At 52.7% G+C, this 12238-nt stretch overlaps 1 protein-coding gene across 31 annotated transcripts in view; it reads left to right on the forward strand.

The window, feature by feature from the left end:
* SH3BP4 (SH3 domain binding protein 4) overlaps positions 1-12238 on the forward strand; it is a 103199-nt gene that overhangs the window by 42663 nt on the left and 48298 nt on the right. For 30 of the 31 annotated variants that reach the window (XM_074008638.1, XM_074008640.1, XM_065526300.1 and 27 more), the window contains one exon: positions 1526-1599. The exons of the other annotated variant lie outside the window; for it this stretch is intronic. The gene's annotated coding sequence lies outside the window, so the exon portion shown is untranslated. The remainder of the gene's footprint in view (positions 1-1525; positions 1600-12238) is intronic. 31 annotated transcript variants of the gene reach the window in all.

Consider the following 12238-nt stretch of genomic DNA (forward strand, 5'->3'; position numbering starts at 1 on the left):
ATGGACGGATGGCGGCGTCCTGCCTTCTCTCCCGTGAACAGGGCCGCCTTGGGATTCCTGTCCAGAAAGTCAGTCTAGGCGTGAGTGGCTGCGTGGGAGCCGTGGTGGCACCTGCAGTCCCACCTGTCTCTTCCCACCCTTTGTTTTTGTCTTCTCTGGTTTGAGATCTTTTGTTGTGTTTGTGCATATATTTTGTCACATTGTTGCAGCCTTTTTCTTAGCGTTCATTGATTCTTTTCCTTTTGCCTGTGTGATTTTGCACATCGCTTGTACCCTTAGAAGGTCCATGTCTATGTAGAGATCAACTATACAGCTAGATTTTCTGTTATCTACTGGGCAATTTCCTTTCCTCCCTCCCTCTCCCGCTCCACACTGTTCTATTGATCTGGAATTCATTTTATCTTTGGGTATGAGTTGAAGCCCTGAAGTGGGGAGGTCTGTGCTCTGAACACCAGCCAGTTGTCCCAGCACCACAGGGAATGATTCTTTCCTTCTTGAGTGATTGTGGTGCTTCTTTTAATTGCATGTTAAATATTTACATGGATGGAGGTCTGTTCTGGGCTGTCTGGTTCCTGCGGAGGCTGAGTGGCCATGGTTTAGGGAAGGTGTCCAAAAGGAAGTTCTCACTCCTTCTTTCATAGTCCGATGAGGTCCTGGATTCCTCGGAAGGCCCCGGGGCCCACTCTGTTATTCCTGTGGAGAAAGTCCGCTTGAGGGAGAGGGCGTCATGGTGGCACCTGCAGTCCCGCCTGTCACGTCAAGGTTGGCCAGTTCTGCTCTCAAAGGCGCCGGCTCTGTAGTGATGTCAGCGCCGTGTGACTTGAGGAGGAGACCCCACTGCTGCGGCATGTCTGGGGTTCATCTTCAGGGCGCAGCTGATAAGATGCTTCTGTTGCACTCACGATGCCAGTCGTTGCAGCAGAAGTAATGGCAGGTGACGGGAGACTCAGTGTTGGGGTGAGAAAAGGCACAATAAGCTGTTGTCACAGGCAGGACTCCCTGTGAAGCGGACCGTGACGCAGAGGCCACTGGGCGGGATGTTTAGGTTTGCTGGGGAGCACAGCAGCAAGCAGGGGCAGAGGACGGTGAGGCTGGGACGCAGCCTCCACGCAGCCCATTGCTGACCCCACAGGAGCTCTGGCCTGGGCCGGACTGCCAAGTCACCCCGATTCAGGAGTGGGGTGAGGGGCAGGCTTTGTTACCTGGCGTTGGTCACTGGTCTGGTCATTGGGTGCAGGCTGGCCCAGGAATGGGGCTGATGTGACCTCGAGAAGGGCTCTTTCCAGTGAGACAGCTCTGGGTGGCCCTGGGTCAGGGTCCTTCCGCTGGCCACACTCCCAGAGTTGGCTTCAGAAGGGGACCTGGGGGCCGCGTGGCAGCGTCCACCACTGTCCTCACCTGCCGTGGAAATGCACTGCAGAGCCCGTCTGTCCTCCAGGACGTGAAGGGGCCCTGGTGGGAAGCAGGCCTGAGTTCTGCACTGGATGGGACTGAAGCTCACTCGTGTTTCCTTCTTGTCTTGCAGCGCTTCCCTTCTCTCCTGGACAGAAGGCCGTGTCCTGGGACTTCTCTGACGGCGGGAGGCTGTGGCTGTACCAGGTAGGCAGTGCAGGCATGGTGTGAATGGGTTGCCGTACCTGGACCCGCTTTAGCATGTCATGACCAAGGTGCCGGACTCATGGGGAGACAGGCCCCAAATGTGTGCAGAGCAGCTGCAGGAGGGAGAAAGCTTCTGGAAGCTTCTGGTGACACTTGACCTTTTGCAGGCACTGCAGGCCTGTCCCTCATGGTGCTCTCCTCCTGTCCTGGAAGCCCACAGTGTTGGCCCCGGTGTGGGAAGGTCGTCTGTGATCCTGGCATCCAGAAGCCCAGCCCCAACGCGTTCCCAGAACAGCCCCGTGTTTCTGTTTTCAGCGAATCCCCTTTCTGTTGGCTCCCGTGGAACGTTCTCACTCTTCTGAGAAGCCGGGCTAGCATCCCATCCCCGCCCCAGCAGCCGCAGGACAGAGCCCAGGCTGGCTGTCCTCTCCTGTGGTGTGTGCACAGAGGAGGGATTGTTCTCACGTCGCAGGAGGTTACCTGCAACGAGATGGGGACGACCGGTGGTTACAGGTCACCCTCCCTGGGGCGTCGGGGGGAGCATTTGTCCTTGAAACACGCTGGCAGAAAATGTTCCAAGGAAGCCTTGGCTGGTGTTCGTGAGGAAGAGCTGGATTAAATGGTGTTCTGGTAAAATGAGGAAGAGCTGGATTAAATGGTGTTCTGGTAAAATGTTCCTAAAGTCGGTTGGATAGGATCGCCTACCTCGTAGGGCACAGCCTCCATTTGCTTAAAAAGCAACATACGAGTCTTTCCCCAGCAAGCAGAAAGGATTGATCTCAGTAAACGCTACATTTGGATGCTCAAGGCCGAAGGGGGAGTTGAGAAGCCGCGGCTCACAGTGGGATTCCTGTTTGGGCCATGTTGGAATTTTAAAAACCCTTCTAAGTAAAGCAGGCAGCTACTTGCACGGTTTCAGGTTTTTCTTAAATCCTGTAAACTAAGGGTGACTGACTGGATTTTGTTTAAACTTCTCCCCCCACCCTTTCTGTCCTGTCTCTTTGTTTTCCAGTATCTGCCTGTGCCTTAGGGTGGAGAGAAGGTTTGAGACATTCAGGAGGAGGCTCAGGGCTTTTCACAGTGACGTAAGGAATTCAGGGGTTTTCTGGTCCTAGGGTCAGTCCTCCGCCCACTGGGGCCTCAGCGACTTGAAACACTTCAGCCCAGGCGGAGGCCACCAGCAGGCCTTTCCTTATAAGTGCAGCCCCTGGCCCCAGAGGCTGTGGTCTCTTTGGGCTTCGGTGAACCCTCCTGAAAGGCGTCCACATTCCTGGCATTCTTTTGGCCTGGCATTGGTCAGAAAGCGGGGGTTTCTAAAATCAAAGGCGAGTGCTGCAGCTTGGTTCTTGTCTAGATAAACTGGAGAGACGTGGGGGTTCTTGTCTCTAGATAAACTGTGCAGCGTGGTTCTCTGGGGGCCCCCACATGGGCTCGCCTCGCTGGACTTCGCATTTGGGGCTTTGCCAGAGGAGGCCCCATCCTGAGCAAAGCAGGAGAAGGTTAATGGGGGTCCCTCTTGGGCTGCAGCAGTTCCTTGGGCGGCACGCATGCGGTTTGCTTTTTCTGACCCTGTGCCAGAGTTACTGGGGCAGCAAGATGTCTAGAAAGAGAAACGGGAGGGTGGGACGGGTGTTGCCATCCCACGGCGGTGCCCGCTGGTCTCCATGGCGGGTACACAGGCTTCCGGGAGCCTGGTGAGGGAGGTGCACCTAGACTTGCCCCGGATACAGTGGGCGGAGCGTTGCATGCGCCTCTGGGTGAAGTTTAGGGGTGCTTGGGGGCGTGGGTCCTCACAGCAGTTAGAGACCATCCACAGGCCACGGAGCTGATTTTCGTTTTGCCTTGTTTTCCCGGAGGCATACATGCAGTGTTTTCTTGGTGCCTCTGAATAGTCACAGTCTGATTTGCCTGGGGGTCAGTGAGAGGCAGGGCTGCCCAGGGTTTCTGTTTCCGTGCCCTGAGTTTTGCCCGTGGCAAATTTTGTGATTTGCATGTAGTTCCCCCCTCGGGGGTTCAAGTTGTTAACCTGTTCCTGCTCCCTTGGTCATCACCGTCCAAGGTAATTTATCCTGGTGCCTGATGTCCTTCAGGACAAAGGAAGCAGCAGAAATGCTCCCTGACTCAGTTTCTGAGACCAAAACGACTGAGGAAAACGGAGGCCTGCGGCAGAGGACGACCGACTGCTCCTCCGGGGAGTGTCAGCCAGAGGACAGAGCCGGTGCGGAGACTGAGGCCCCACAAGGCCTGCCCCTGTGGTTGTTCCCACCATCCCACTGATGGCTGGGAAGGGTGAGCTCCAGCCCCCCCCGGCTTCAACACCCACCCTCTGTAGTTGTGTCTGTTCAAGTCCTGGGAACACCCTGCCTGTTTCACAGATGAGAAACTCATCTCAGAGTACTCAGAAACCCAGACTACTTCATTCAAGTTCAAGTTCAGAGGGTGATTAAGCAGTATCAGTGGACTGGGTACGGCGGCTCATGCCTGTAATCCCAGCACTTTGGGAGGCTGAAGCGGGCGGATCACGAGGTCAGGGAGATTGAGACCATCCTGGCTAACACGGTGAACCCCGTCTCTACTAAAAAATACAAAAAACTAGCCGGGCGCGGTGGCGGGCGCCTGTAGTCCCAGCTACTCGGAGGCTGAGGCGGGAGAATGGCGGGAACCCGGGAGGCGGAGCTTGCAGTGAGCTGAGATCCGGCCACTGCACTCCAGCCTGGGCGGCAGAGCGAGACTCCGTCTCAAAAAAAAAAAAAAAAAAAAAAAAAGAAAGAAGTCTCGGAGCTTAGCCTGGAGTCCAGCTGCATTTGTGTGCCCCCTAAACCACTCCGTTCCCTTAGCTTAGCTGGGTGCCTGGGGCGGGGGGGCGCGTGAACCACGTGGGCTGGTACCACACCCCCACTCTAGACTGGCCAATGGGAATACATTGTGAGCCACAAACAGGAGACGTAAAAATGAACAGGTAAACATGATTTTTTTTTCTTAGGACTGTAAATTCACACGACAGTTGAAGGTGCAGTGAAGAAATGGGTGGTAGTAGAATCACCCACTCTCCACAGGGCAACTGGCCACGCCGGCTCTGCCTGGGCACCTCCTGCCTGGGCACCTCCTGCCTGGACCATATGGAAAGTCTTCAGCGGTCACTTCAGACTGAGGGTCTCCTAAGTTCCTAGCCCTGTGTGCGTTTGGTGAGCTTTTTGTTTGTTGGTTTTGGTTTCGAAGTGAAAGTCACATAACGTCCAGCTGACCACTGCAGTGGGCATCGAGCGCATTCTTGGTGCTATGTCACCTCCACCTCTGTCTCGTTTCAAAACTTCCTCATCACCCTGGAAGAGCACCCTGTACTCGCTATGTCACCACTCCCGCTGCCCCTGTCCCCGCCTCTGGCAACCACTAATTGGTTTACTTTTGAGGTTTGCATTGGGTTAAGTCCCCGTGGCCTTCAATCTGGGACAGTGATCCTGGCTTTCATACATCCTTGGGACAGAGAAACTAAGGCCAGTGTCCTTAATAGCATGACCAGGTCTGCTTGGACTGTCCATTGAGGTGACCTGCAGGCACTGATTCTGCACCTGCCAAGGCCTGACCTCCGGGTTATCAGCAGATAATCCAATGGAGGAGAAGGGCACTTGAGGCCATGTAGTGGCTGAACGGGACTGTGCTCAGCGTCTCTCCAAGCCTCTGCATTCCGGTGACAATGTCCGCAGGGCCTCAGTGAATAAACCATTGCCAAGTGCACATTGGTGAGGCCATCAGCCACTGAAGGGAAGCTGGGGAATCTGCACGGAGGAGAAAGAAACGTGAGCCGCACTCCCGGCGACACACTGGACTAAGAACGGCACCTGCCTTCTTAAGAGGCTTGTTCTGTGGTGTCATAACTAGCCTGCCTTACACCTCTCTCAAAGCAAGCATGTCGTGAGTTCACAGGAGGGATTTTTAACATACTTGAGGCTGTGGGGACAAAAGATGTCAGTCAAAGAAAGACTCCACTATGATTTATTTCAAGAGCCTTTGAATCTCTTGCTGAAATCTGCTCCCGTTTGGAAGAACCTTCCCATCAAATCAGAAAAGCCGTGATTTTCCTGTCTGTGCTTGGAGTTGTCCCCCACCCTGTTGTTCGTTCATTCCTTAAAGTTGTCTGGGCTGACTGCAATTTCAGAAGGGCACCTGGATGTATTTCATTCTTGGGTCCGCAAAATACCTATGCAAAGAGCTTCTGACTAAGCATAGACAGATTTCAATTATTGGCACAATAGCATGTTATATAAATGAATTTCCTTGGACCTCAGTTTCCTCTGGCAAAGATGGAACCTGGGTCTCTGAAGGTTCTCAAAGACTAAAAAGGAATTGAAGATACCCTCAGACTTGCTCAGGAAGAAAAGGGGGCAGGATTATTGGAATGATCCAGAAACAGAGCATAGTGAGTCTTCTCAAACTTTGAGAAATGAATTGGCCATCAAAAATTATACTTTCCTCTCACCTGTGGGGCTGGCTCCGTCACCTGGCCTCTGCTGCTCACCACCAGCACACACCTGGCCCGGGAGTGGCTGCCAGCCAAGGTGCAGAAGCCCATTGCAGGACCTGCCCTTGGGCCGCTTTTGAGTTTCTGAGCATCCACGTCTCAGTCTCAGAAGTAGCTGGTTAGGCCAGCTCAAGCTCTGGGTCTGCTGTGGATTGATTCACCTGTACCTGGTCTCCACCGCTGATCCATCTGGGGAGGGGTGAGGCCATAGGGGTTTCCGGGCTGGGGGTGTGCCTGGGCCAGGCAGCGACAGCCACTGGGACCCCCAGGCAATCAGGGAAGTATCACTCATCCTCAGCTGGGCTTCTCTGCAAGCTCCCTCCCTCCTTCCCTTCTTCCTTCCTTTCGAAAGTCCCCACAACCCCATCACTTTAAGCAAGTCCTGTATCCTCTCTTCTCTCATATGCTTATGGAGGGCCCCCAAGCCTGAGCTGTGTGGCTTCACTCTTATGTTATTGATGTGACCAGGGGGGCCACCCCTGTCCCTGACATTTCATTCATGCTATTCTCCCATGCAGGTTGCTCTCCTGATCTGGGCCCCGCCCTTTGGTTCCAGGGGATAGGAAGGTCAGAGGAGGGATTAGCATGATCCACTGGCCAGAGTCAATAACATGAGGCCCCTCCTTCCAAGAAGTCAGCAAGAGGCTTAGCCAGAAGGGGAAGCCTAGATCTTGGGGTCGGGCTCTGATCCTTTGTCTCTGAGCCACTGACACAGAGGACGTCAAGCTGCCATGTTCATGTCCCCGTTGCATGGAGGCAGGTCCTGGAGCCCCACATGTGGTGTGCCCAGAATCTCCTTTCCACTCTGTTGGAGGGCCAGAGGGACTTGAAAGATCACGGAGCCCAGCCTTGCATTTGGCAGAGGAGGAAGCAGAGACATAAAGGCCAGGGACTTGTCCTGCATCCTACCCTCCATCTGGTGCCCCACACACTGGGGCCTGTCCCCACTGCCAGCAGCCTCCATGTGGTGTCTGCCTTTTTCTGCACTGGTGGTATCTCCCAGTTGCCCCAGCTGCTTGTGGGCAGGCGTCACCTCGTTCTGACCCCTTTCCTTTCCCCAGGCAGCTCTGGACTTTGCTCTCAGTAAACACAACTTGATTCTTTTTCTCGTTACCTTGTCATTGCCCATAAATCCCGTTTACACGGTGCTCACTTTTGTGTCTGAGCTGGGGCGTACAACCTCATCTCTGCCTCCAGTTTTTGAGAAATTAATTATAAACAGTGTTGACAGAGGCTCTGGCTTGACCTGGGGCATCTGCTGCTCTTCCCAGCCTTGGTCTTCTGAAGGTAACTGTTATCAGTAACAGAACAGATGTGTTTATCCTGGGCTCCTGGGCCCTTGGCGTGGCCCTTTGAGAGGGTCTGTGAAACCCCTAAAACTGCATGCAGAACTTTACAGGTGGAGGTGGTTTTCTAAAGAGAGGGTCCAGAGACTTTGTCCGATTCCTTAGAGGATTTGCACCCTCAAAAAAACGTTAACAACCTCTGAGCTGGAGGCAGGCCTCAGACAAGCCTATCGCACTTGGAGATAAGATAAGCCAAGGTGGGACCTAAGGGGCCTGAATGGGGCCTGAATGTCGTGGCTGGAGTGCACAGCTGAAACAGAGATGACACTTGACAGAAACCAGAGTGTAAAACTCTCCTTCCCTTTATGTAGCTTTTATTTCTTGTGCTTTTCATTAAGTACATATATTCTTTGCCCACTTGCAGAACAGGGAAGACCTGGCTTCTGAACATTATCTTTAGGTTTTTCATTGAATTTGGTCTTCTTCTGAACGATACCTGAGAGTCAGAGGTGCTCCCCTAGATAGGTTAATAGAAACCCACAGTCCAGGGCAAGAGGCAGCATCCAGGGAGCCCGTGGAGAGGTGACTGGAGACGTGAGTCCTCACGAATCGTTCGGGCTTCCTGGTATTCAAGCGTGGACATTTCAGTGCTGCATTTGAAGAGGAATTATGAATTGGCTCTCAAAGGAGGGTTAGGTGTTTTTTTGTTGTTGTTTTTGCTTTTTGTTTTTTGTTTTTGAGATGGAGTCTTACTCTGTTGCCCAGGCTGGAGTGCAGTGGCGCAATCTCACCTCTCTGCAACCTCCGCCTCCCGGGTCCAAGTGATTCTCCTGCCTCAGACTCCAGAGTAGCTGGGATTACAGGTGTGTGCCACCACACCTGGCTAATTTTTGTATTTTTAGCAGAGACAGGGTTTCACCATGTTGGCCAGACTGATCTCAAACTCCTGACCTCAGGTGACCCACCCGCCTCGGCCTCCCCAGAGTGCTGGGATTACAGGTGTGCGCCACCACACGGGGGCCAGAGGGTAAGTTTTTAAGTGATGCAATTCTGGGGCCATCGTCAGATTTGGCGAAAAGGAAGCTGCGGGAGAGAACTGTTACTATACAGGGTTTGAAGAACTCTCCTGCAGGTTTATTTTATGTTTACATTGTGCACAGTGGTTTATAGATTGCCAAGCTCTCTTGGGTTTGTTATGCTGCATAATCTTCTCAAGGACAGGTGGGTTGAGCCAAGTATTCATTAGCAGCCTCGTTTTGCAGATGAGGAAACTTGTGCCTCAGAGAAGCTAAACAGTCATCAAACCAAGGTCAAGTCGGATGCAGTGGCTCACACCTGTAATCCAAGGGAGGCTGAGGCAGGCGGATCACTTGAGTCCAGGAGTTCAAGACCAGCCTGGGCAACATAGCAAAACCTGGTATCTATAAAAAATACAAAAAGTTAGCCAGTCGTGCTGGTGACACTTGTATCCCCAACTACTCAGGAGGCTGAGGTGGGAGGATTGATTGAGCCCAGGAGGTCAAGGCTGCAGTGAGCTGTGATCACACCACTGCATTGCAGCCTGCATGACAGAATGAGACCCTGTCTCAAAAACAAATCAAGGAAAACAAAAAGCGTCAGGCATTTGACAGGGATGGGCCTAAACAGAAACTTCTGATCCCAGTGCCATGACATAGTGTACCCAGAGCAAATGGGCTGGGTTCAGATCACAGAAGGCCACACAAGATTCCAGAATTGTCAGCAGAGGGAGGAGTTGGCTGACAGTAGCAGATTCCAAGGACGGCCCGGATGAACCTCTAACGGGAATGCTGATTCCGTTCTGCCTTTGATCTCTTGATTTCAAAAGAACTTGAAGTAACCTGAACCTGGCTGCCATCTGACCAGGCATAGATGTGTGCCAGGAGGCAGGTCTGCATCTAAGTTGCTATGAAATAGTTTGCCCAACTCGGATGCTACGTTTCTTTAGAAAATCTTCAAGCTAACACACGTGAATAGGCTTCTGATCGAATAAACCCAGGACTTTGGTGGATGGGGTGTGGCTGGCAGCAGGGCCAGTGTGGCCCTGTCCTTTCAGTCCTCCATAGTGGGGACCCGGGAGGTAGAACCCAAGGGCTGGAACCAGCGTGACCGAGGAGAGCTCTCCTCTGGCCAGGGCCTGGCGTTCAAACAGCAGATTCTGGGGTGGACTTCGATCCTACAAACCCAGGCCATGGAATCTAGGGTACCAATGTATTCATTTGACAGGAAGAAAGGGGATACTTTGGAGGTGCAGATAATGCGTCCTCACTGTACAGGTCAGGGACATGAGAGCAGAATGAGGGCTGTTTACAGTCTGTTTACAGTTTGTTTCATCTGCTGAGAAGCAGACCCTGTTTTCTTCCCATTTTGCCGGCACCTGTGTGTAGCCTGGACTCTGGAACTAAACTATCTGGTCTTGGGGGTAGAGGGGGTCGAATCTTGGTGAGGAACAGTTGCATGGCTCTGCTCGCTGACCTCTGTTGGGCCTTAGTTTGCTCATCTGTAAAGTGGGAGTGAGAAGTCACAGTTATGGGCGTGTGACGCCTTCCCAGTCACACTCCTATGCAGGGAGATGTGGCTCTGGCATACAGAAGCTGAACCTACAGCGATGGTGACAGAGGCTAGAGGCTGGGGGACTTGGAGTGTCTGCATCCAGTTGGCTCCAGGGATGGCCCCAGCCCTGTCCTCACCTCGGTGTGATTTTAGGGGCCACAGTCTGTTCCTATTTTTTCTTAGCTGGTTTGAGTTGGGTTTTTAGAGTCCTAAAACCCACCCAAGATGGCCCTGGGTAACTGCCCTCTGTGGGGTGCACTGCTCCAGTGGGACTGCAGGCTTTGGGGCTCCCTGTTAGCACCCCAACCGCTCCCAGCTCCTGGCTGTCACTCGGTGAAGTTTGCCACGGCTTCTCCTGTTGGTGGCGTTGTCCCTGGGCCTGACTGACTAGGGACCCTCCTAACTCCTAACTAAACATAGGTTTTCTTTTTCTCTGCTTTAGTAGTTTATTGCTCATAATTAAAAAAATGCTGTCCGTGTCCCAGTTATTTTTAATCAATGTATCTTTCCAGACTGTTCTCTGTGCATGTGTATAATATTTTAGCCCCAGATGGGTTCCTCGTGGGCAGCTTCTTAAGGTGTCATTGCCTGTAGTGGCCTCGGTGGCACTGGGCCTCTTTAGAGTGACTTTGCTTCTTTAACGGGTTTCATTATTTTTTAAAAAAATTATTGAAATGAAGTTCACATAACATATAATTTACCATTTTGAAATATCACAATTCTGTGCCGTATAGAATATTCACAAAGTTGTGCAACCACCACCTCTATCAATTTCCAGAACGTTTTTTCAACCCTAAAGGGCCCCCATTAGCAGTCGCTGCCCCTCCTTCCAGCCCCTGACAGCCACTGCTCTGCTGTTGGTGTCTATGGATTCCTATGGATTTGTGTATTCTGGACATGACTTATAAATGGAATCATACAGTATGTGGCCTTTGGTGACTGTCTTCTTTCACTGCAGAGTGTTTCCAGGGTTCATCCACGTGGTAGCATGTGTCAGAATCCCATTCCTTTTTATGGCTGCATAATATTCCATTGTATGGCTATATCACTTTTTGTTTACACTTTCATTCGTTGATGGACATTTGGGTCATTGCCACCTTCTGGCTCTTTTGACTGGTGCTACTAAGATTCATGTATGATCTAATTCTATTCTAAGAGCTGTCTTCTCTCATTCCCAAGTTCTTGGAGAGGTCCCAGGCTTTTGATTCCTTCTCCCCCATCCCATGCCTATCCCCAGGATTTTATGGATCTCCCAGGAGCTAGGGCATGGTCTGTTGTTGAACTCGCTGTTGGCATGGACCTACAAGGGTCGCTGTCATATAAAGGCCTGTGCTAGGTGCTCTCCGCCTGCAGATCGCCCTGGGTGTTAACACAGGAATGCGAGGAAGCGCTGCTTGTGGAGAGCAGGGTAGTCAACAACAGACCTAGACCAGGTGTTTGCCCAGGTGTCACACAGGAGGCTTGTGGTGAAAAAGCAGCTTCCTGGGCCTCCCCTGTGCTGGCCATGTCTGTCTGTCTGTCTGTCCCTCCCAGCCCTGCTGTGCTGTTGGCCTAGGGAGTGGTCTGAATTGGCTGCACCCCAGGGGCTCCTCTGCCTTCTGGCTTGCGGTGGAGAGGGAAGTGTCAGGGGAGCCCCTCGTCTGGGGCTGACTCCGGCTCCCCTGGCTGGGGGTCCCTGTCTCCCCCAGGTTCCAGTAGAGGCTTCTCTAGCATCACTTCCCCCTGGGGTCCCTGCTCTGTTGTAAATTGCCCCTTTCCTGTTGGGACCTTTGAGTGGTGTCTCAGCCCGACTGAGTGAAGATCTCCAAGGCAGGCTCAGAATCTGCATTTCAGCAAATCTTCCCCTGACACCATGAACCCCTCAGAGTTGCTGAACCCCCGCCTCCACCACCCCACTTAGTTGTTGATCTCGGCTTCCTTGTGCCCAGGCTATAGGCTGACCTCTCTTGTGCTTCTGCCTTTCAGAGCTTCAAAGGAAGCGCTTGTTTGCTGAACCCTCCCAGGGATCCAGGCTTTGCAGGTTTCACACACATCTTACAAAATGCAGTGGGGGCAGAATGGAAGGAGAGCCGGAGCATGCTGGCTTTGGGAAGGTGGCCCATTATAAACAAGCCAGCGCTGGCCGTCCCAGGGTCCCAAGCAGGCTGGCTTTGTGGGGGCTGCACACAGCCAAGCCCTCTTAGCTCCTGCAGTTGGAATCCGCTGTTGCGTGCCTGCCTGTGTTCCTGGCTGTGGGAGTCGCCAGGGGCAGGTTTTGATCCCT

This window comes from Macaca fascicularis, chromosome 12 (genome assembly GCF_037993035.2).
Source record: "Macaca fascicularis isolate 582-1 chromosome 12, T2T-MFA8v1.1".
NCBI classification, from domain to species: domain Eukaryota; kingdom Metazoa; phylum Chordata; class Mammalia; order Primates; family Cercopithecidae; genus Macaca; species Macaca fascicularis.